This window comes from Equus caballus, chromosome 8, assembly GCF_041296265.1.
Source record: "Equus caballus isolate H_3958 breed thoroughbred chromosome 8, TB-T2T, whole genome shotgun sequence".
Lineage (NCBI taxonomy): Eukaryota > Metazoa > Chordata > Mammalia > Perissodactyla > Equidae > Equus > Equus caballus.
Window position 1 is genome coordinate 99089923 of NC_091691.1, and position 21986 is coordinate 99111908.

General features: G+C 47.5%; 1 protein-coding gene and 1 non-coding gene across 6 annotated transcripts in view; one reads left to right on the top strand and one right to left on the bottom strand.

Annotated features, from left to right (window-relative positions):
• The window catches only part of ZNF516 (zinc finger protein 516), a 120425-nt gene extending 102818 nt beyond the window's left edge, over positions 1 to 17607 (bottom strand). For 2 of the 4 annotated variants that reach the window (XM_070275871.1, XM_070275866.1), the window contains exon 1: positions 13810 to 13926. The gene's annotated coding sequence lies outside the window, so the exon portion shown is untranslated. Of the gene's footprint in view, positions 1 to 13809; positions 13927 to 17039; positions 17175 to 17449 lie in introns of those variants that run through there. The other 2 variants (XM_023647999.2, XM_070275867.1) reach the window with 2 other exon arrangements.
• A 9-nt stretch (positions 17608 to 17616) lies between these two features.
• On the top strand, positions 17617 to 21612 carry ZNF516-DT (ZNF516 divergent transcript). 2 transcript variants are annotated; one of them, XR_011441639.1, is made up of 3 exons: positions 17633 to 18159; positions 18606 to 19033; positions 20866 to 21612. It is a non-coding gene; the product is annotated as a ZNF516 divergent transcript (transcript). The 2 variants fall into 2 exon arrangements; XR_011441638.1 differs by lacking the exon at positions 20866 to 21612 and having other exon boundaries at positions 17617 to 18159; positions 18606 to 19037.
• Positions 21613 to 21986: the final 374 nt, after the last annotated feature.

Consider the following 21986-nt stretch of genomic DNA (forward strand, 5'->3'; position numbering starts at 1 on the left):
TCTAAAAACAGCCGTGTTTGTCCAAGAAAGGGACGTTTTAATCAGAACACTTTAATTTCCTGTGCTACTGGAGTCCCATCTGACTAGCAGATCCTAAGGCAAGTGAAGACCTATAAATTTCACACGACCGGGCGGAAACCGCGTAAGGTCCTGAACCCCCCCAAATGTATGGCCATTAGGGGGCGACTGGCTCTGGGGCTTAAAGCATTTTCAAGATAAGGGCCCACTTATGAAATCTAACTCGTTGAGACATACATGGATTTGCAAAACTCTCCAAAGAATTTTAGGTCCACATACTAAGAAATGGCGATCCTAACACTGAAGGTTCACATTTCTCCTTTAAGTAGAAATACTCCTTTACCTAAATTTGCACAGGTCCAAAGCACTGTTTTGCTGAGTCACTGAAACAAAAAATAGATAAATAGCACTTTTTATCACAGCTGAACAATATAGATTTGGACTTTGTTATTCCACCTGAACGCTAGCCAATCTTATTCAAAATAAAAGTATGATAAGTTTTCTGAACATTGATACTGCCATTCCACACCCAAGACAGTCAACAGAATTCTAGTCTGTTTCAACACCATTTATTTATCAAAAGAAGCATTTCCGTGATTGCAATGGCAAGAAATGGAACTTGACCCTTGGTCAAAATAATAAACGTCTGACCTGAACGTCTGGATTTATGGGCAGGAGTAACAGGGAGACCACTGTGTTGCCACAAAGAACAGGACCAGCCCCAGAAGGAGGAAGCAATCTAACGACGTCTCACCTTGAAATGGGATAAAACTGAATAAGCAAACGGAACAGCTGTCTTGAGATACACGGGGACAGAGACCAGCTGAGCTCTGCCTCCTGAAGACGAGGGCAGGCTTTCATGCCCACCCGTGGGATGTCCACTATGCCAACAGAAGGTGATTCTGGCCAGTTTATGATTGTAAATACCCTCCCTTCCCCTCTCACCTGGCTTATGAACCACCCCAAACACACCGTCAGCACTCACAAAATGGCCCACTGGAAGGCCCTCAAGGGCGAGAACCGTTCAGGTGCCTCTATGCATCTCGCTCTAACTCTTAGCAGCACAGAACAATACAGGAATCCTACCTGCTGACACAAAGGGACAAAAATCCTCTACACGGCATCGAGCCCTCGTCTCCTTAAAGAAGCATCTTCTTCAAGGAGAGTCCTCTACTTCCTTCTGAGAAACAGCTTTCCTGAAGCATTATTCTTACCCATTCCGGGGGGAAACCTTCATTTTTATCATTATTATTATGTTCAAATGACCAATTTAAAAAAGACTGATTAAATATATGTGTTTAGATTCATTCTGAAGGAAAAAAAGTTCTACCTTTCCACATGGCTCTCCTAAGTGGAAACTCCAAAACATAAGCACTTTCACAAGCTTTGATACAGAACACAGTGTCCTGACTTCTAATTCGACAACCGCACAGGATCTAGGAGCAGAAATGAGGCAGGAACACGTTCACCCACGAAGAATGTGCGAGGGAGGGTCGGTCAGACCATCTCAGTGAGATACTCTGTTCCTCAACAGAACAAGCATTTTGTTGATCCTCAGCCATTACACCAATTTACACAATAATAAACTAACTCTGCCCACAGTGTTCACTCCAGGTACACCTTAACCCAAACAGAGGTAATGGTTTCTACTTTTTGTAAATTTGCTTTTTATATTATGAGGTTAACAAAACTAAAATGCCAATTATCATAAAACCGGTTTAAGCCTTAATGTGCAATATAAACAACATCTACCTAATTGAATTAGACCACAATTATTATCGCCTTTCTAAAACAGATGATTTTTTTTAATGTGCAAAAAATAGGAATAACCAATTTCCTTACAGTTTATATGCTAGATGTAAAACTATCCCAGATGAGACAGAATAAACTCACACCACCAGGATCTTCCTCCTGCTCTCTGACAGCCTCAGGGTAAGGAGCCTTCATCTGTAACTTGTCTGCTTGGTAACTGGCTAGCTGCAAAGGTTCAGCCCACTTCCTTTCAAAGCTGCCGTGCACCCACGCCCTCCTTTCCCGCAAGCCCTCGGGGAAGGCCGCATCTCATCCAGTTTCACAGATGAAGAAGTGAAGGCACACAGAGGCTCCAAATCTGGCCACAAGTCATCCCTGGCAGGTGCTGGCCCCGAAGCCAGAGGCTGCATCTTCCCACACTGGAATTCCTCTCTATACAACTGCAATGCCAGAATTAACAAATCTGAGTTAGCAGACGCTACATCAGAGGTGGGGGTCTGGCTGCAGGGAACACAGGGAAACACCTAGATAGGATGGCTCTTTGCTCCACGAGCGAGCGAGCGTGCTAGCTTAATTACCATGGACTTACAGAGGGTCAGACCTGCCAGGGGAGGCCCCCGCCTCCTGCCATCCCAGGAAGCATGCTTCAGCGCCCCACCATGGCCACCACTGGCTCCTGGCACAGATCTTGAGAGTGGGGAAAAAGAACCTCTTCCCCTTAATTAAACTGCTAGGACTCGACTGAGATATTTCCAAAGGAATGTATTTTCCCTTAGTGTCCTTGTTTAAAAACAACCGAAAACAGACACAGCTGAACTTGTGGGGTGGAGATTTCTGACTCCACCTCAGCACCTGGCCGTGGCTGATGGTGGGGCTTCCCAAAATGGGCAAGTCATCACAACCCCCTTCAGGGGCACCAACCTATATGGTGGCCAAACAGGACTAGTCCAAATGGGGATGAGTTGTAAGTGTAAAATACACACCAGATTTCAGGGACTTAGTGTAAAAAAAGAACAAAAAATATCTCAGCAATAATTTTTATATCACTTACACGTTCAAGGAACATTTTGCATATGTATGCATTAAATAAAACATATTATTAACATTAATTTTATGCATGTCTTTAGCCTTTTTCCATGTGGTCACCAGAAAATCTAAAATGACAGATGCGCTGTATTTCCATCGGGCAGCACCGTCCCAGCGTGATGGGTCAGCCGACTGTGGCCCGCCACCTGTTTTTGTACAGCTTGTGAGCTAAGAATGGTTTTTACATTCTTAAGCGGGTGGAAAAAATCAAAAGAAAATAATATTTTGTGACACATGAAATTCAAATTTCAGTGTCCATAAATAAGGCGTATTTATCCGCTGACGTACCGCCTTTGGCTGCTTTCATGCTGCAAGGCAGAGCTGGGCCGTCGCAACAGAGAAGGCATGGCCGGCGAAGCCCGCAACGCTGCCTACCTGGCCTTCACAGACGGTCTGCCGACCTCTGCCCCAGGGTTTTGTCAACACAGACCCGGGTTTCCGAAGCTCAGGAGGGTGGCTTTGGGCTTCCAGGGAACCTCCCTAAGCCCGTGGACAGGCAGGCAAGAGGGCAAGAGAAGCAGAGGGCAGGGCGCCCAGGGTGGGGCCGAGTCCCCCCCCAGCTGGCTCGAAAGGCTGCGGCAGGACTTCCCCTGCTTCAAATCCTCAGAGCGCCCTCTAAACTTCTCTTTCGGGATGGATTCCTCAGAACTTGTGCTAAACTTCAGAGCAGATACGGCCATAAACTGATTCAGTTCCAGCTCCGGGGACCCTACACACTGGCTCCCAGCTTCTCTCAGAGGATTCACTGGTCACCCCAGCCACCTAGAAAGGGGAGGGGGCCAGGAGGAGGGACACTGGTCTTCCATAATGTGACCTCCACAGTGATACAGTACCAGAGAGCTCAGGCTAAGACTCAAACTCTACACAAGTTTTAACAAGTGTGTGGACGGTCATAACCTCAAGGCGGCTGCCCAAAAGATGGTCTTCTCAACTCTACTCATGGGACTTTGACCAACAACTTCACCGTGCCAGTCTCAGCGTCCGCCTGGGGGAGAGGGGGCTAAAATGACAAGCCATCTCATAACTGTTATGAATACTAAACAACACACATAAAGAACGTGGGACACTGCCTTGCTCACAGCAGGCATGAGATCGATGTTTGTGAAAAGGAAATGAGCCTTAACAGAGCACTTACAAGCTATTTATTTGGGGGGCTGGTTATTAAGGCATTCACCAAATTTGATTCAACTCTGGAATAAGTCATCAGTCACAAAAATTAAACTTCTAACATAATGGGACACTCCAATGATCAGTAACTTGGATCATACTGTCACGGTGATTCAAAACATAGCTCTCAGTGCATCATATTTTGTTCCTAAGCCCTTGGCTCTTCGTTTTGGAGAAGCTACAAGGAAGGACCTTTCCAAAACCACTACAGCATCGCCTTAAGAATGCTGTTGAAGGCACCGTCTACATAAAAATATGTACAAAACCAGCCGATACACGAATCAATGTAAAAAGTTTTCTTTAGGGTTACGCGCTCAAAAAGGATTTTCTTTCACAGCAGAACTGGTGAGCTTTCTCCTTAGCATCAATTCAACACATCAGTGGCCACCTTTCGCTGTTTTCACTTGCCAGAAAGCTCAGATTCTAAATTTTGGTTCAGGGACACCCACTGGAGGGAACGTTATGATCTGGATAGGTAATATTATTTTTCCCCTTCTTGTGACTTCTTATTCCATTCTTGTTCTTGGTTTTTATTTATGCTTTACTATATATTTAATGAGTAACCTCTCAAGCTCAGCGCACACCCTTTATGGAATGAGATGGGTATAAAGAAGCAAACCATTACCACCGACAAGCAAATGAGATTTCAGCTGCCTGATACTCAAACAAGCCTGCAAAAATTCTCACACAAGGGCATCCAGGATGATGTCCATAAAGTATCACACTGATTAGATAATTCTTTCCAATTCTTAATGTACACTGGTCATCACGTATTTTGAGAAGTTTCTAGAAGGGTGGCAAACCACCTAGGATATAGCTTCAGGTAAATAATGAAAAAGTACTCAATACTATCTTCTTCAGAAAAGGGAAAACAAATCCTAAATTTGGGTCTCAATTTACCAATTTTGCCTCTTAAGAGAAAACCTAGAATGTCCACTATGTTCGCTCACATGGAGAACGCAAAAGGAGATGGATTTTCTAAGCGGCTCTTGCACAGAGAAGAAAAATTCACTGCACCCTGGTCCAGCTTCCAATTTCACTAGAGCAGGCTCAGTGACCTCTCCACGGGCTGGTAACAGCTGGCCAGAGTCCATACAGCCACCAGGAGCAGACCCAACTCCAGCCGGCCAGCCCCACGGGCTGCTGTGTGTAGCCCTGTGTCTGACTTGCCATCAGAGAGGAAAAAGGGAAATGCACACGTCACTGTGTTCAGCTTGCTCCTCTCCCCAGTTTCTCTTTCTCCCAGTTGCCATCTTGTCTACCTACACCATGGATGTGCGGAAGGAAAAATGCGCACCACCCCTGGGGCACTCATCTGGGCCTCCTCCCTGACCCGCTCTGGTCAGCAGCTCTCTCTCAAAGCCCCGCGTCTCCAGGCCTCAGCAGTCATCTGCTCCAGCACTGAGCACTGGCCCTGCAGATGCCCGGCTCACCACCAGCACCAGCACTCCTGTATCCACCTGCTGCTGCAGCTTAGACAGGACGCCTAACAGGGACTGGCAGTCTGTCACAACCGTCATTTGTCTCCTCTGACCTCCTTCCTGGCAATTCTTTGGTAGCTTTTTTCTTTTAGGGCTTCTGATCCCACGCTGGTCATTTCCCTTCCACATTCATTCTCTTATAGAAAGTGATGTTAGTATGAGCGTTAGACTGGGTTTCCCAAGAAAGTCTGTACACTGGCCCCGCGCTGAGCCGGGAACCTGTGCAAACAGCGGCCGGGTGTCCATGGTGCCCCGCACTTCCCGAGGTCTCCTCGTCTGAGCTCTGCCAAGCTGCAGTGGCCTTTGACAGGGACGACCCATCCAGTTCTCATACTAACATGATATCCCCACTGAGAGATGCAAAAATTCAAGCAAGATTTTTTCTTCTCTCTAGAGCTAGAGCTAAGCATCAGAAAGTGAAACTGAAGTGGGGACAGTATACTACCCATGGCCCTAAATGACCGATCCCTCCCAGGTCTACAGTCCACCCTGCTAAATCAGCGTTACACGCTCTTAACAAGCTCATCTCGAAGGCGGACTTTGACCTCACCTTGCTGTGTGCGTTCAGCATGCCACAACCAATAAAATGTCAGGATTCATGCAAAAAGTCATCTCTACATTTCCTGCTAGTTATAACGTATATGTAACTCTCAATATTAACCTTCTAAAACAAATCCAAATAGAAGTAACAAAAATTCACAAAGAAACATAAATAATCACAAAAGTAACCATTTTCCTTCGTGGTCATTCTACACCATCGATTTAGGCCTCCTACCCGATAGAAAAGTCATACTCCGGAGTGGGGAGCACATTCACTGCGCTCAGGCCAAGAAGGTGCAGTGTAGTAAACTACCAGCTTGTAAGCATCTAAATGGAGGCTTTGTGGCCCAAAAGATCTAATGCACTTTCCAAAATGGTCTATTTCCACGGACAGTTGGAAGACCTAATGTAACGACCGCCTGAAATGCACACTGGCAACTGCCCCTTAACGTTTGCAGCTCAACAACAAACGTGGACCATAAATCGTCTCCCACATGTGTATAAAATCCCAAATTCTAACTGCACTAACAGCCTTTTTTAACCAATTCCTACAGATACTTAAAAATGTGTAGCTATTAGGAAAATTAACCTTCCTTTCTAAAGTTCAAATTCTAAGCAGCCCATAATCTTTCATCAACCTAGAAAATAACTGATAAGCCAATCTTCCTGTAAAACCATTAACAGATTCTGCCTCTCTGTCACCAGGGTAATTTACTGAGGCCAATTTTAATCCTCCCACTAAACCACTAATCCCATGACTCTACAGAATTGTCCCCAAGTTTACGTTGCTATGGCAAGTACTTTTACATTAGGAATTCACTTATTTACCAACATTGTTATTTTTTAAGTTGTCTTTAGGAATGAGATCATCTTCCTTGCCTCTTATCTTAAAAAGCAAAAATCCGTTTTTGAAATAAGGAAGCCACTTGAACACCTGGGCTGTGTGGTACTCATCACAATAACACTAATTTAAATTACGCTTGGTGTTACTCAAAGGGAAAATTATCATCATTATGCTAATGGTCACACTAAGACATGAAAAGCTTTGGTATGATGAATCTAAATCTGGTGGGAATATGATTATCAATGTGAATGACGGTATTTTCTCAAACTGGCATAAAAATGTTCTCTCCGTGTCACTGATAATGTCAACATAAATTATGCATCAGCAAAAGCAGCCTTCACCCATTCTGCTGAAATTCTGAGTGATACCCAGGCCCACCTTTCTGTGCACACATGCCCTGCTTTGGGGGTGCACACGTGAATGAGTATAAATTTGTTTACTTGTTTCCTTAAAACAGGAAAAACAGTATGATTAAAGCTAATGACAGGGATGCACTAAGAGAAGAGTATCCAGACACCTCAGCTTTGGAGGCCACACCACGGCCACAGAGGATGCTGAGAACGGAGGCAGAATCTTCCGCGACGCTCTGCATCAAAGTAAGTAGTCAGTCCCTGAGACACGGCAGGAGAAGCCCCCTTGTGAATTAAACACAAGTCTATCCAAAAACTCAAAGACAACATGTGTAAACAAAACAAGTCGTCAGTGCAAACATCACAGTGCCGCCTCTAGGTACCCCAGAGCAGCACCATAAAAGCTTACACTATGAAACAGGACCATGCATCTGTTCACCGATTCATCCATCCATTAAAAAAAAAAAACAGCTAAGTCTTTAAGGGAAAAACACGTATTTTTTAGCTCTCGGTTAAAATCAGTGGAGTAATCAGGAACTAACAGTGGACGTCCTTTCTCACCAGCCCAACCCTGAGGGTGCAAATGTGCGACCAGCAGAAGTTCTAGCTACTCACGTGGGGCGCTGCGTTTTCCTCAATGAACACAAGCAGCCAACATTTAATGTCAAACTATTTCCCACAAAAATTATTTTAGGAAAAGAAAAGGGGACACTTGGGGGCCAGCCCAGTGGCTAGTGGTTAAGTTCGTGTGCTCAGCTTCGGTAGCCCAGGGTTCATGGGTTCGGATCCCAGGCATGGACCAACCACCACTCATCAAGCCATGCTGTGGGGGCATCCCACATACAAAATAGAGGAAGACGAGCATGGACGTTAGCTCAGCAACAATGTTCCTCAAGCAACAAGAGGAAAATTGGCAACAGATGTTAGCTCAGGACCAATCTTCCTCACCAAACAGAAAAAAAAAAAAAACAGGGACACTTGCTTACTACCCTCAAGCACCTGAGCAGCTGCTAAAGCCACGAACAGCCTCTCTGACAATCTTCACGGCCTCTTTCACTGGACTAAATTTCTAAGAATGTTCTCGGATGCCGAAATAAATCAATGCCTAACACAGCACCAAGCCAGCTCATGCAATATAGGTTAAATAGTGCCATATGGCAGAGACAGACACATGTTGCCCTTTTCTGAAACAAAGGAAAAATTCCTAAACAAATATCCTTTACTTTCTTCAGTGTGAGAAGAGCTGAAGGCGAGATGGTTTGTCAAGTGTTAGTAAATAATGCTGAAGGAAATTTTTTAATTCTTAGCCATCAAGAAAAATCTGCAGAGTTTTCACACAGGACCTCAATTTTTAAGAGTCTCCATTTAACACGTCCTGAAAGCTAACACCACATTTAGCCTGTGCTCACCATCCCCTAAATGAGCAAGAAAATAACAGGACAGCTGTATCCGAGGGCCGAGCTGACATCAGCAATTCCCCGGGGGAGCCAGAATCGGTGCGAGACAAGTCTACCTGCTTTTGAAGGAATAAAACACCAGATTAATTCTGTCTTGAAAACAAAATAAAATCAATATTTCATCCTGTTTTCACCACACTGGTGAGGAACCATCTGAATTTCACAATCATATAAAATACCTCTCAAAGTAAATTTTGAAAACATAACAACTTGATTAAATTTCTGACCAAAAAAAAAAAAAAACCCAGAAAGAAAACCTACCAGAATGAACATATATTTGAAACAAACAGTAAAATGCATCTAAATTCGATATAGTTGCTTTTTAAGTAATTTATTTTTTTCTATTCTCCTGTATGGTGTTTTACTCATTATTTTACATATATTTACATGTTTGCCTTCTAAAAATAGTTGCATTTCTAATTACTCCTGCTTTGTAATTTTCAGTACCATTTGAATTCAAGACTAAATGCCAGATCTTTTTTGGAAAACTACTTTTAAGGAATGTTGAGAGCCACAAAATTATATTTCTTTACAATTCGACGTATGCCACTGGAAAACACTGCATTCTGGACATAAATATGACAGCCAGCTCCAGCTCTGGAAAGAAAAGCTTCAGCTGTTCAGATCACGTGCAGCCAGATGCAAGGGATAAAGAAGACAGAGAACCGACAGTTGCAACTGCTAATTTTTACCAATACGTCTAAAATACACTCACTATACCTTAGCAGAGAGCATAAATTCCAACTGCAAGCAATGCACTTATAGCGCCTGTATACGCATCCACCCTATAGCTATTTAGCTCACAACCCTAAAACAGTCCTCTTTTGAAAAAAATTAATTTTAAAATAAAGATGCTTTTTAAAGAACTGGATGGGGAAGCACTTTAAATTCATAAAGAAAGGTTTTCTTCATTCTTCCCTTAAGGTTAATTTTATTAATTCTTCACAAATAAACATTTGATGTGACAACTTGCCAATATTCCTGAAAACTGGAAGACATTCACAGCTAGAGTCCAATGATTAAGAGGACTCACCCCCCGCCCCCCAACCCTGGGCTGGCCCAGTGGCATAGTGGTTGAGTCTGTGCACTCTGCTTCGGCGGCCCAGGATTCACGGGTCCAGATCCCAGGCGTGGACCTACACATGCTTGTCAAGCCATGCTGTGGCGGCATCCCACATGCAAAATAAAGGAAGACTGGCACAGACGTTAACTCAGCGACAATCTTCCTCAAGCAAAAAGAGGAAGACTGGCAACACATGTTAGCTCAGGGCCAATCTTCCTCACCAAAAAACCCCCAAAAGTCCCCCATCTGGTGAGAGAGGTGGGAGAGGTGGGGGGATCTCAACTCACTAGGGCAGAGGTCACCCCTCCAAAGAGAACCCACCACCCCAACCCCAAACCCACTTGTTCCCGGGACCAGGGAGAACGGAGGCCAAGGCTTGAATCTGAAAAATGCTGTCACTCTTGTGGCCCCGAGAGTGATCTTCAAACCCTCAACAGGCTGCTGCCAGCATACTGTGGGCCAGCGGGTAGAAAGGTTGGGGTAACAGCCCCAGGGGAGGACAGGAGGCAGCGGAGGGCCACCGTCACCGTGGGCTGGCTCGTGCCACCAGTTAATGCCAGGCGGAAGGCAGCGTCGAAGTGCTGCTACGGAAACTCCTAACGTGAATGGCCGCCACGGATGCCTATCTGCAGCCCACGTTTCCATCTGCCTTCGGGAAGCTCCACCCTGCCGCCTGTCTCTACAACGCACACAGGATGGATTATACCGCCACCTCAACAGACTTCAGAACAAATCGAGATCCCGCAGCGCCCATCCCTGGAAAAGCGCAAAGCCAAATGAGATGCAGCTTCCCACCAACAGAGGAAGCGTCCGGGAGCTAAGACAGAAATACCATTAACTCTCCATGTGCAGACAGCAAGAACCCTGGGAGTGAAGGTCAAAGGCGCCAAGTGGTCAGCAAGCCAAGCAGGTCCTTGTGCTGGGTGCTAGTAAAGCAGTCAGTGCTTGCACAGTGCGGGGGCCGCCATGCCCCGGGAGAGCCGGGGTGGCACACAGGTGGCTGGGTCAGCGCGGTGCACAGGCCCACCTGGAACCTCTGGACTGTGTTCAGTAAGATCCCACTTAATTACACTTTTTCCACAGCCTCCAGAATTTTGAGGGGGAGGGGTTAGGGCAGCAAAGAGATGTATTTTTGAAAAAACTAATTGACTGTGCCAGGAGAACTCTATCTAAGCCCTAAAATGTATAAACACTACACTATAAGCAGGTGAGACATCTGCTTTGAAGAAGGAATGTTCCTTCTACAGGCAAATGTTTATACAGCAGAGATTGAATCAAATTTAATTTTCTTCCATTACTTTTATCCCTTCTGCTTCAATCTGTGCCTATCACTGAGGAAGCTGACATGTCCCCAGCTCAGTGTGACTATCAACGACCAACGAAAAAGTTGTTGTTTCCAGACATTTAACAGAGATGCTTCGCTTCATCAGAAATCTAGTTACATCAGCAAAATACCACTTTTAATTATTTAACACATGCCCTTTTCACCAATGTTGAAAATGGAATAAAAACCAAAATAGTGTAATGTCTTGAACATTGAAAACAAGCATATTACAAAAGGAAGGCGCACACGTTCAGACAGGCTCCTTCCTGCTGAACGTAATCAGCTTATATTTCAGTTTCCTATTTCTGTGGCATTAAGGTATAATGCAGTTGAAACTCTAAACACAATCTCCAGAGAGACTTCCAGCCACTCCCACAAAATTCTTTTTTAAAAGATTCCTTCTGGTAAATTATGAATAAGACCAATACGTATTCTGGAAAATGAATAAATAAAAATCCACAACAACCCAATAAACTGAGTACTGGTTTTTCAAGACAATCCATGACGAAACTCTGCTTCAGTTCCTAGGTCACATTATCCTTTTTCCCTGTTTGCTAAGACTGAAAACCATCTGTTGGAGTACACCTCATTTTGAAGTATTCTGTAAAGTCTCCTTTTCTTTTTCACATAGTTGTTCCTAAACTTAATCTGCACATGAAACGCTTCATCTATGAAACTCAAACATCCCCATGTAGGAGAAGGAAGGGAAAGGCATTTGTGGACGTGGAGGCACCGTGCTTTCAGCGTCGACCTGTTTTCAAAAACATCTCTCATCCTATTCACTCCTGTTGGTCTCTGGGACATCATCTTAGAGTCAGACAGGTAAGGGCTTCCGGGTCCCAGGAAAATGTCCATCTGTAAATCAGCCAGTCAACTTTAAAGGGCGGTTACAAATAACAATGGGATTAACACTGACGATGTAAACTATTGTCTGGTCATCAGCACCTAGTATCAGCTACACGGCCCAAAGCTAAGGTTCCGGATCTAGCATGTTTCAGTATCCTCTGCCATCGGAAAGATGACGCTGACAAACAAAAGCTTTCACAGACGAGAACAAGCAGAACTCCTCTCTTCGCGTTGTTGAGGACCGTACCTACTAAATACACTACTTCGCTGTTGTTTCATTTTAGAGAGGCATTCCCACTCCTCTTAACGAGCTTTCTTACACATCCCTTGGGATTCTTATTTGTTTGGAATGTTAATATGCTCCGACTGTTTCAGTACATTCAAATTAGCAAGTTTAAAGAAAACAAAGTCCTACTAATGAACTAAGAAAAATATTAGACGTGGTATGTTTGCAGCTTTACACGTCAGAATTCTAATGCCATTACCAAAATACGTGAGTCTTGCTCAGAGCTCGGGTTGTCCCAGGGCCCATTCAAGATGGCACGAGACTGACTCTTGTGAAACTAAAGATGTCCTCCTCCTCTAACCCAGCCCCCAGACCCAGGCACCACTGGCCGGCGCTCAACTCACTCTGCAATTTTATCAAGAAGGGGAAACTCTCTGATTCGTGTGCAGCAGTGGCATGCGGTAAATTTAATTCTGGCCGGTCTGTGTAAATATAAATAACGCGGCTATTTTCACGCCACAATGAAAGAATGCAACAGAAAACGAAGGAGGAACAAACAAATGATAAGATGAGCTCTTTTTTACGAAGCAGTAGAAAGTATCTCATCAAATAGCACGCATGCCTGGTTCCTTAAAGTAGCAGTTACATTCCTAAACCAAAATACTCCAATCATATTAATAGGGTGGCTTAAAAAATAATCTGGACAAGATCCTGTTGGGGAAATATCCACCCTCGCTTCTGCTCCGATCAGTACTTTCATGGTATTTATTACACAGCCACAGGGTGGAGATGCATCAATTTTTAAATCTTTAGTCAGGATTGGAGACTTATGGCAGGTTCTGGGGGAATGTTTCATTAAGACCCCGTCTAAAGTTCCTTTGGTGACTCGTTGCTGGGTCAGCGCGCCGCGCGGCCCAGGGTCTGGAGCTCCTGCCCCTTTGTTACGCAGTGGACCCCGCCGGCAGGCCCGGCCCCACGCCCACGGGCACCTCTGGGCTTCCAGAAACAGCCCCGGAGTCCACACGGGCTCCGACCGCCGAGCCGGGGTCTGGTCACACGGGCAGGACACTACACCCACGCGGGGATGCCCGGGGCCGGCGCCCTCCAGCACCTCCCACCCAAACACCCGCGGTGCCCCCGGCCCGGACCGGATCAGGTGTGAACACTTATGTAATCGTCCTCGGGGGCCACGCCTTTCCCACCGCCCCACCTCCGCCAGAACAAAGTGAAGTTTAAAATAGAAACCAATTACCTGGCCTCAAACGCGCCTCGGGCCCCGGAGCGCGGTCCCGCCGGCCGCAGACCCCCGCCCCCGCCAGGCTCCCACCCCCGGCCCCGAGTAGACCCCTGCCCCGACCCCACGCAGACCTCCGTCCCGGCCAGGCCCCCACCCCCGGGCCCCGCGCAGAGCTCCGGCCAGGCCCCCACCCCCCGGCCCCGCGCAGACCCCCGCCGCGGCCGGGCCGCCCTCCCCCCCCCCGGCCCCGAGCAGACCCCTGCCCGGGCCCCTGCACAGACCCCCGCACAGACCCCCGCAGCGGCCAGGCCCCGGCTCCCCCGACTCCCCGGTCCCGCCGCTCCATCCCCTGGCCCCCTCCCTCTTGCCCCCTCCCTCCGCAGTTGGTCCCGCCCCCACCCCCCCGGCCCGCACGGACCCACGCCTTTGTTACGGTGCGAAGTTGGGCCGTGGGTCCCGGTCTCTTTCACTTCTTGGGTTACAGTGCAGGCGTGTGACGTCCGCTCCACATGACGGGGGCGGGGGGCGGGCGCCAGGGGCGGGGGCGCGGGCAGGGCCCTCCCCCACCTCTCGGCGCTGCCCGCCCCGCCCACGGCCCGCCCCCTGGAAGCCCAGCAACCAGCGGCCACCGCCCCGCCCCCGCCCCCGGGGCGGGCAGGTAAATCCCCCCGCCCCCCAGCAGCACCCGCGCCCAGCGCCGCACCGCAGGAGATACAGAAATAGGGATGATTTAATCCAGCGACACCTCCCCAGCGCTGCCCATTCCTCGATCCGTCAGATCACTGAGATGGGGTAGAAAAGGGGCGAACTTGGGTGTGGAGGGCGGAAAAGGCCCGAGCGGTAGGTGCGGGGCCGGACACCACCTTGTAACCTAGTTGTGTTCTTGCAGCGTAGGACGAAGGTCGCCTAGGGTCGCCCATGGACCCTCCGGGTGACCTCGGTGCGGCCCGGCAGCCGGGCACACCGTGCGTGGACGAGGCCGGGGCGCGGGGTCTCTCCCAGGGGTCTCCCTGCAGGGGTCTCCCGGAGGGAGTGGTACACGTGGGTCTCTAAAGCGACCACTGCAGCAGCACCATCCATCCCCGAGTGCAGCAGCACAGCAACTCCAGCAGTGAAACTGAGATGCTACCTGGCCAGGTCTGGCCCATATACTTCCACACGCACTAGCGATATTCCTAGGGAGGTTGGTGCCAGATTAAGCCAGTACGAAACGTGAGGCGGCCCGTGACGCACTCCGCGCGTGAATGTGCCCATTGTGCAGGGGAGACGCGGCCAGCGCTCCGCATTCATAAGTCGGTGGGCAGCAGAACTTTCACCGACCGTGAGCAAGTCACATTCTAGAATTTGCCATGGACTAAGTAGCAACTTCCAGTGAAAAAATAAAATTTGAAGTTGGAAGGTACATGCTGTCCTTCTCTTTTCTACGGAGTTAACACCAGTGTCAACAATTCTCGTTCTCTGTACGTTTTGCGCCTGGCGAGTGGGCTCCAACACCCAGGGACCCCAGCGCGCTAGGGCGCGCCTGCCGCGTGGGAACGAGAGGAACAACACCGCACATTTCGATTTCCCAATTGTTGGGAAGCATAATCACATCACTCCCCTTTTCTTCCCCTTCAGCAGGTTTCGACTTGAATCCGAAAGCGCCTCTTGTGCCCATTCTTTGCAGGAGGACACTCGGAGGAGCCAGCGTCTCTATTTAGACTGCCGTGTGCCTATCTAGCTGCAGACTCGGGTAAAAGCGTGTCCACGTCTACGGCATACAGCTGTGCAAAGCAGAAGCCTGCGGATGCGCGGGGCTGGTCGGACTTAGTGTGCAGACACATGGGCGCATGCACGCGCGCGCGCGCACACACACTCACACCCCAAATTACCTCCGGAATGGAGAAAGCCGCTGCGGATTGGCCGACAGAGCCGTCAGTCACACCCAGGGGGCAGGGAGATTTTGCAAGGCTGTTTCCTTCCCCCCCCCTCCCCACCCCCCCGTTTCATTTAATGGTAAAACAACAGCAGAGCTCTGAAAGTTAGCCATCTGCGCCGAGAGAGTTTGGCTTCTTTAACGAGGGGGATGTCAGACAGTATCCATTTAGGTATATTTTGTACTTCCACAGTGGATGAAAAGGGAAATTAGCAATCCGGGGTGGGGGCGGAGACGGAGCTGGGAGTAAGGATAGAGGGGGTCATCCGGGAGGGGTAGACGCAGGGTGAAGAGCTGTTCTCAATACCCAAAAGGGACTTTGACCTTTCATTGATCTCGAAATTAAAAAATGTTTTTCACAGGTCAGGTTATTAACAAACGCCTGTCCTAATTTATGAACTCATTATTTTAATTTTATTATTTAAGCATGAGCCAGCAATCGTGTTTCCTTAAGAAAGAACTGACCTAATTTTGGCTGGAGATAAACGATCATGTTAACAGATGTTAATCTTGTAATCTGTTTTTCCTGTAAGCACTTTACATACCCGGGTTTCAGACCTTAAAAATAACATCTTTTCCAAAAAGACCTGACGTCACAATTCACTCCCTGAAAAATCACTCCCCTCTCCAGTTTTTTTCCTCTGCAATGATTTCAAAGACATTAAATCTTTTTCACTTTATAAATGCTGATTTGTTCTGCCTCAACTCCCACAGGCTTTTATTTGCATTTCAAATTCCACAGGTTACACCAGTCGCCTTTTCAAAAAATGTAAACCAACAATGAAGCTGCAAATGGCTTTTTGTGCATCTGGATTAAATAAGGCACAGAATGAATATACTTAAAAAGAGGGCTGAGCAAGTTGATCTTTGCACACCCGGAGACCAAGCAGTTCTTTATCAATAAGCCCAGCGGAATGAGTAAGATACAGACACACGAGCCAGAAGCTCCTGGTCTGATCCCGGTCTGCTGCGGGGTGCTTATTAACGCTGATAATAAATGAGACCAACTTACAGACCCACATTTTTCGGGCAAAAGGCTGGGTTTCTCTGGTTCCTAATAGCAGGGGTCCACTGGCTTCCCAGCCCACCACGGCTGATTTCTATCGCACACTAACCTTCGTCCATAAACCGCTGTTTTAAATACCCAACTCGGCTGGCTTTTAACAAACTTATTCACACAAAGTTTCTTTAAAACTTGACGAGGCGGTTTAATCTAAATACTGATCCTAACTATTCAGTACGTTCTCCCTGGAAATGGCAGACAAGGCGCTTTTCTACCACCACCCCCACCCCACCCCCCAAACACACACACACACCCCACTGCATTCTTCTTTTCTTGCATATACCCGGGTATATATCGCGATCAATACCTCCCCTACCCCCACCCCCAACCCCAACCCCGCCAGGCTGCGCGCATCTCCGAGGAGTCTCTGACACCCAGACCCCCTCTCCCCACCCCTCTCGGAGTCATTGCGAGAACCCTCGCCCCCCACCCCCACCCCTGCCCTAACTTCCCTTCCAGGCGCTCTCACTTCTGTAATGTTATGGTCACTTACACGCTCCCAGCTGATGGGCATTCAGCCAGGGGAGGGGGGAGGAAAAACAATCCCCCCCCTCCCCCACGCAAACACGTCCCCGAGGCAGCCGCGCTCGGAGCCCACAGGCATCGATCCCATCAGCCAAACCCTTAATAATTGAAGCGGCTCCTCGGGCCCCGCAGCCCCATCACCCACCTTCATTAGCCGAAGCGTTTTACTTTAAAGTAAGGCAATTTGCTCTTTGTCTCCTAATGGATGGAGAGCACATCCGAGCTCCCCTCCTCCCGCGTCGCCTTTGACGAAGTGTACACTGCCAGAGCCTCTTCCGCGCTCCCACCCCGGCCCCCACCCCGCCCCTCCACTGCGGTAAAAACCACCTCCCGGACGCTCGCCTCGCCGCCCGAAGTTGCATCTTCCCTCTCCTGGAATTGCGGAGCGGAGCAACTACCAACAGGGAAAGCCAAGCCCCCCTCCCCGCGCCGGGGAGCCCCTCCCCAGCGCCCCCCACCCCCGCGGCGCACACCGGGGGTTCACGACACGTCCAGGCCCGGATCTCCGCGCCCCTGACCCCACGGCCCCGCGCCGCCCCCCACCCCAGCCCCTACCTTGGGGAAGAGGCAGCGGGCCCGGGGAGGAGGACGCGCACGCCCCGCGCCTCTGAAGGTGAAGCCAAGCGCCCGAGGCGCGGAGCCGAGCGCTGCACTAGACCGACCGCGCCAGCTGCGCCCGGGCGCGGGGGACGCGCGAGGGCGCGCGGGGCCCGCCACGCGCCCGGCCCCCTCCCCGCGCCGCCCGCGCGCGCCCCGGACGCGCCCGCCCCGCGGGGACCCCGGCGCCGGCTGGGCTCGAGGGGCTGCTCCGCGCCGGGAGGGGGCCAGGCCCCCGCGGCCGGGTGCAGGCCCCAGGCTTCCCCCAGCCCCGGAATGGTCTGCCCTGTAGGAAACGCACACGCTCCACTATTGTCTCATCAGCACAAAGTTCTGCCACACTGCGGGGAAAGTCTGGAGGCTCACGATGACTCAGACACAGATAATTCTTCCCCTAATAGCACTGAATCACGATCCCAGCGGCTAGTGTCACCCCTTTTCTCAAGGACTAACGCTGCCGCAGATCCAGTTACGGGAAGCTGTTTACGCACACACGGATACACACGCACGCATCCATACGTGCAGACGTGTTGGGGATGCATTTTCAGCCGACTTAAGCACCTGAGCACTAAGCCTCGAGTCCAGATTTCTACGTGGGTGTCTTTCCGGGGGTCCCAGATGCCCGTGCGTTACAAACGGCTTAGGGTGTGCGTTCACTTAACTTCCTGGTAAATACGTTTGGGGGTATTCAGACGCAGAGTATCAATAGATTAAGTCCTGAATCAAGATCAAAGAGGTTCCCCTGGAGAGACTTCAGAACAGGGATTCTGCTGTAGGGCAATTTAAAAGTGACTGTTGTTTTTTCTTTGTATTTTTATCCCTGAAAAGTTCAACTCTAATTTTCCTTTTTCAAACTCCATGTCTTCACCCCAGCTACTCTCCGTGGGCCGTAGTTAGTTGCATTGAGTCTAGAAAGAGTAAATCCCAATTTGACTCCAAATAGCATTAAATGGTGCATGGGGGGGCGGGGGGGGCGGTAGGGGGTGGAGGGAAAAGAGGAGAGGAGTGAGAGTGGGGAAGGTTAGAGGGAGGGGGAGTGAGCCCCTGAATCGGTGATGACGTAGACCGAGGGAGCTGTGGCCTGCGGAGGGGTAACGCTGTCTTCTCCCACCAGACTCCTGGCCATGTTGTTCCCTCCTCGTGATAACTCCGCAGTGGAGATGGATTCCGTCCAAGACACCGACGTAGCTCTGCTGAACGATCAGCGCCGCAGTCCAGGCGTTACCTTCCGCTGTGGCATTTCTCTCGGTGCCTAACATTCGCTAACGTTCACTGCTGATGCAGCCGGGGCCTCTCCAACTTATGGCGTTTACAACAGAAACTACTACAGAAGAGCTCAAGGGAGGAGCTTGTGCCTGCAAAGCTGGACTCTTAGACACAGGGGCCATTCTGCACGTGTGTGATGTGTGTGTGATGTATGTCTGTGTGCATGCGTGCGGTATGCGTGTTTTTCGATGGAGGAACGGGGGAGTAGAGAGACAAGGAGCAAGAGGGGTGAGAACCTTTGCAAGAAGGATCTGCGAATCATAAAATGCATAGAATGTAAGCTCCTTGTGATTAATGATCTGCACTAATTTGGATAGCAGGCATGGTAAAGGTCATTGACAATTGTTGCTGGTTTCAGCATGAATGCCTAAGCGGGATGTATTCTTGAACAATCAAAATTAAGTCATTCACGGAAAAGAAGTGCCCACAATTCATTTCAGTACACAGTAAAAATGCACAAATAAAAGTATCCCCCAATTCAACTAATTACATGGATATAACTTGCATATATAGACACAGATATCTGTGTAGACAGATATATTATCACATATGTGAGTACTCACCCACAAAGATTAAAATTCACATACTTGAAATTTTCATAGTTTTTCTGTAGCATTTTGGAATGGATTTGAGTCAATGGTAAAAACTTGCTACATTCATCTACATTCTTGGGTCCATTTAAGACTACAGTATTGCACTAATAACTTCCATGTGTTGAAAATTAACTTAGATCAATGAACAGTGAGCAAAACTTCCAAACTCCTCCATGTAAACTTGTGATTTTCATGACTTGCCTCCTTTCTCTGACCTGCTTATCGCCCACACGTGGTTTCACTCAGGACTATGCCTGTTCCACGAAGATGCTATGCTTTAAGAGATTTCCTTTCTTCCACGCTTTGCTACAAGGCATGCACACTCTGAGAACGTAATTTGAGAGATGGGCAAGGGTTACATTCTGGAAAATGGCAGCTTGAAGGCCATCCCGGTTTTGTTACTGGTGAGAGTGCCATTCATGACAGGAGAAATGTGTTTACATTATTTGTACACAAAGTCACTGGTAGTTGTTTGTCAATGCACTATCATTAGCTTGTTCCAGGGGAAAAAATACTATAAAAACAAAATATTTAACGAGTTCCCATACTTTTCCTATAACATATTTAGCATTGCCAAAATTTCAACTGTTTACTATCTTGAAACACTGAAAGTAGACATTAAAGATTAAGGGCACAGTTTCTGCACAAAACACAAATTCCTGAAATCCCCCAGGAGAGCTTGTCCTATTTTGAAATGTTTAGGTAAATTACAATATTTGGGTGGAGAAAAATCAGCGGTTAATGGATTAATGGTTAAACACATATTTGGCTATTTATAACAGACAATAATTCTGGCTAATGAAATAGATTGAATGAGAAAATATATTTTCCCTAGTTACCGTCTAATGAATTATTTGTTCAGCATTTGAGACTCTGCTCCTTCAAAAGCTACGGAAAATGGCATTTTAGTGAAACAGGGTTCAGTGTCTTGTCTGCATAACTTAGGTGATGGCCTGATTGCTGGACGTTTAGATAAGAAGGGTTCTGAGGGGTCGCATTAAAGAATAGCTAAGAGTAAAAAACAAAAAGAACCCCCCAAAAGGCCCCGTCTATCTGAAAGCTGGAAGTGAAACTCTGTGGTATGAAATCCAAGACAAACTAAAAAATATTTATTAAATATACATGTTTAACAATTTAAGTGCACTACTTATTAGTAAATATTTAATATTAATTATATCTCTTTGTAAATTTATTAGGATTTTCAGAATTGTATCTGAGAAAGGAGAATGAAATTATCCACCTAAATCTAGGGGTAATCTTTAGCTCTCTGAACTGACTTAAACTGACAGATTTCAGAGTGGATTAGGGATAAATTTGAATTAAATTGTCAACAAGTATTCCTAGGTAAAGACTCTTTTTAGGACAGTACAGCTGCCAGCTGCCTTCATATTGTTCGGAGCAGTAACCATTTCATGTGTACATGGAAATTGGCTATTTATTTCACCACCAATGGTTTCGAAAGTATTACCTCAATCCTAACTTGCTTTTCTTTTCTACAATCTTTCCTTCTCACAGAACGTGGGCACTCAGAGAATACACTGAGTTCAGACGATGGAGCAAGGGAAAGCGTGTCATCAGCAGGAGCGCTCACTACGGAATTTAACATATGGCGAACCCTGCGCGGCGGGAGACAAACTTGGGATTATATTTTAAGTAGTTTTCTACAAAATGGCTGCAGACGGCTTGAATCTGAAGTTAACTAACAAAATATTTTTAATCTGGGTGTAGGAAACTATCTCAGTCCTGCTCCTTAAATTTCATTTCTATTGAAGGTGATGACTAGCATCTCTCATACACACACACGCTTACTTCTAACGTGATCTGCGGACATTCCCCCCTGTTTACACTAAGATAACTTCTTACCGAGCAGCTTTCTCTGCCGCGGGCTTTTATCTGCAGGATAATGTAGGCTCAGACTGGCCGTGCTCTAGGCTTGTTTATTCATGGTTGAGACCTGCATGTTGTTGGAAAGACTTTGGTGAAGATTTCTTCTCTCTCCGTAGTAGCCAAGTCTGGAGTTGGCCTTCAACAGATAGCCACACCTGAATTTTTAGATAGTTTAATAATCAGCGAAGCATCTCTTCAAGATTCTGTGCAAAATATACCCATATGTGTGATACAGAGAATGCCTGACTCATTTTTCCCCACAGCAGAAAACTTAACAACTTTCCCAGGGAATCAGCATTTTTAACGATCTGTGCTTGTTTTCTGCTCATAGGAAAACTTTGAGATGACCCATAATACAGTTCTTATTGCAATGTAGATTTTCTTTTACTGATGGTTGGTGTGCATATGTTTTGGTTAACGACAAAGATGTCAATAAGGTTGGGTCACAGAGTTAGTGCAGATCCGAAATTGAGGCAAAAGTATGGAGAATATACTAACAGTCGGAGGGATCGCAGGCACATTTTCTCGGCGTTTGTAGCTTTAGGTAACTGCGTCAGGCCTTCACAGCAGGTACAGGGCCCTCAAATCTGCTCTTCATTTCAATTTAAGTCAAAGACTCTGGGCAACAGCTGGCTGCAGAATAGCTGATGGAGAACTCCACAGATGTGGTTCATAATCGTTTGAAGAATAAGAAGAAGTGGGCCATAGAGCAGACTTCATTTAAGGAAAGACGAATTCAAGGATTCCTC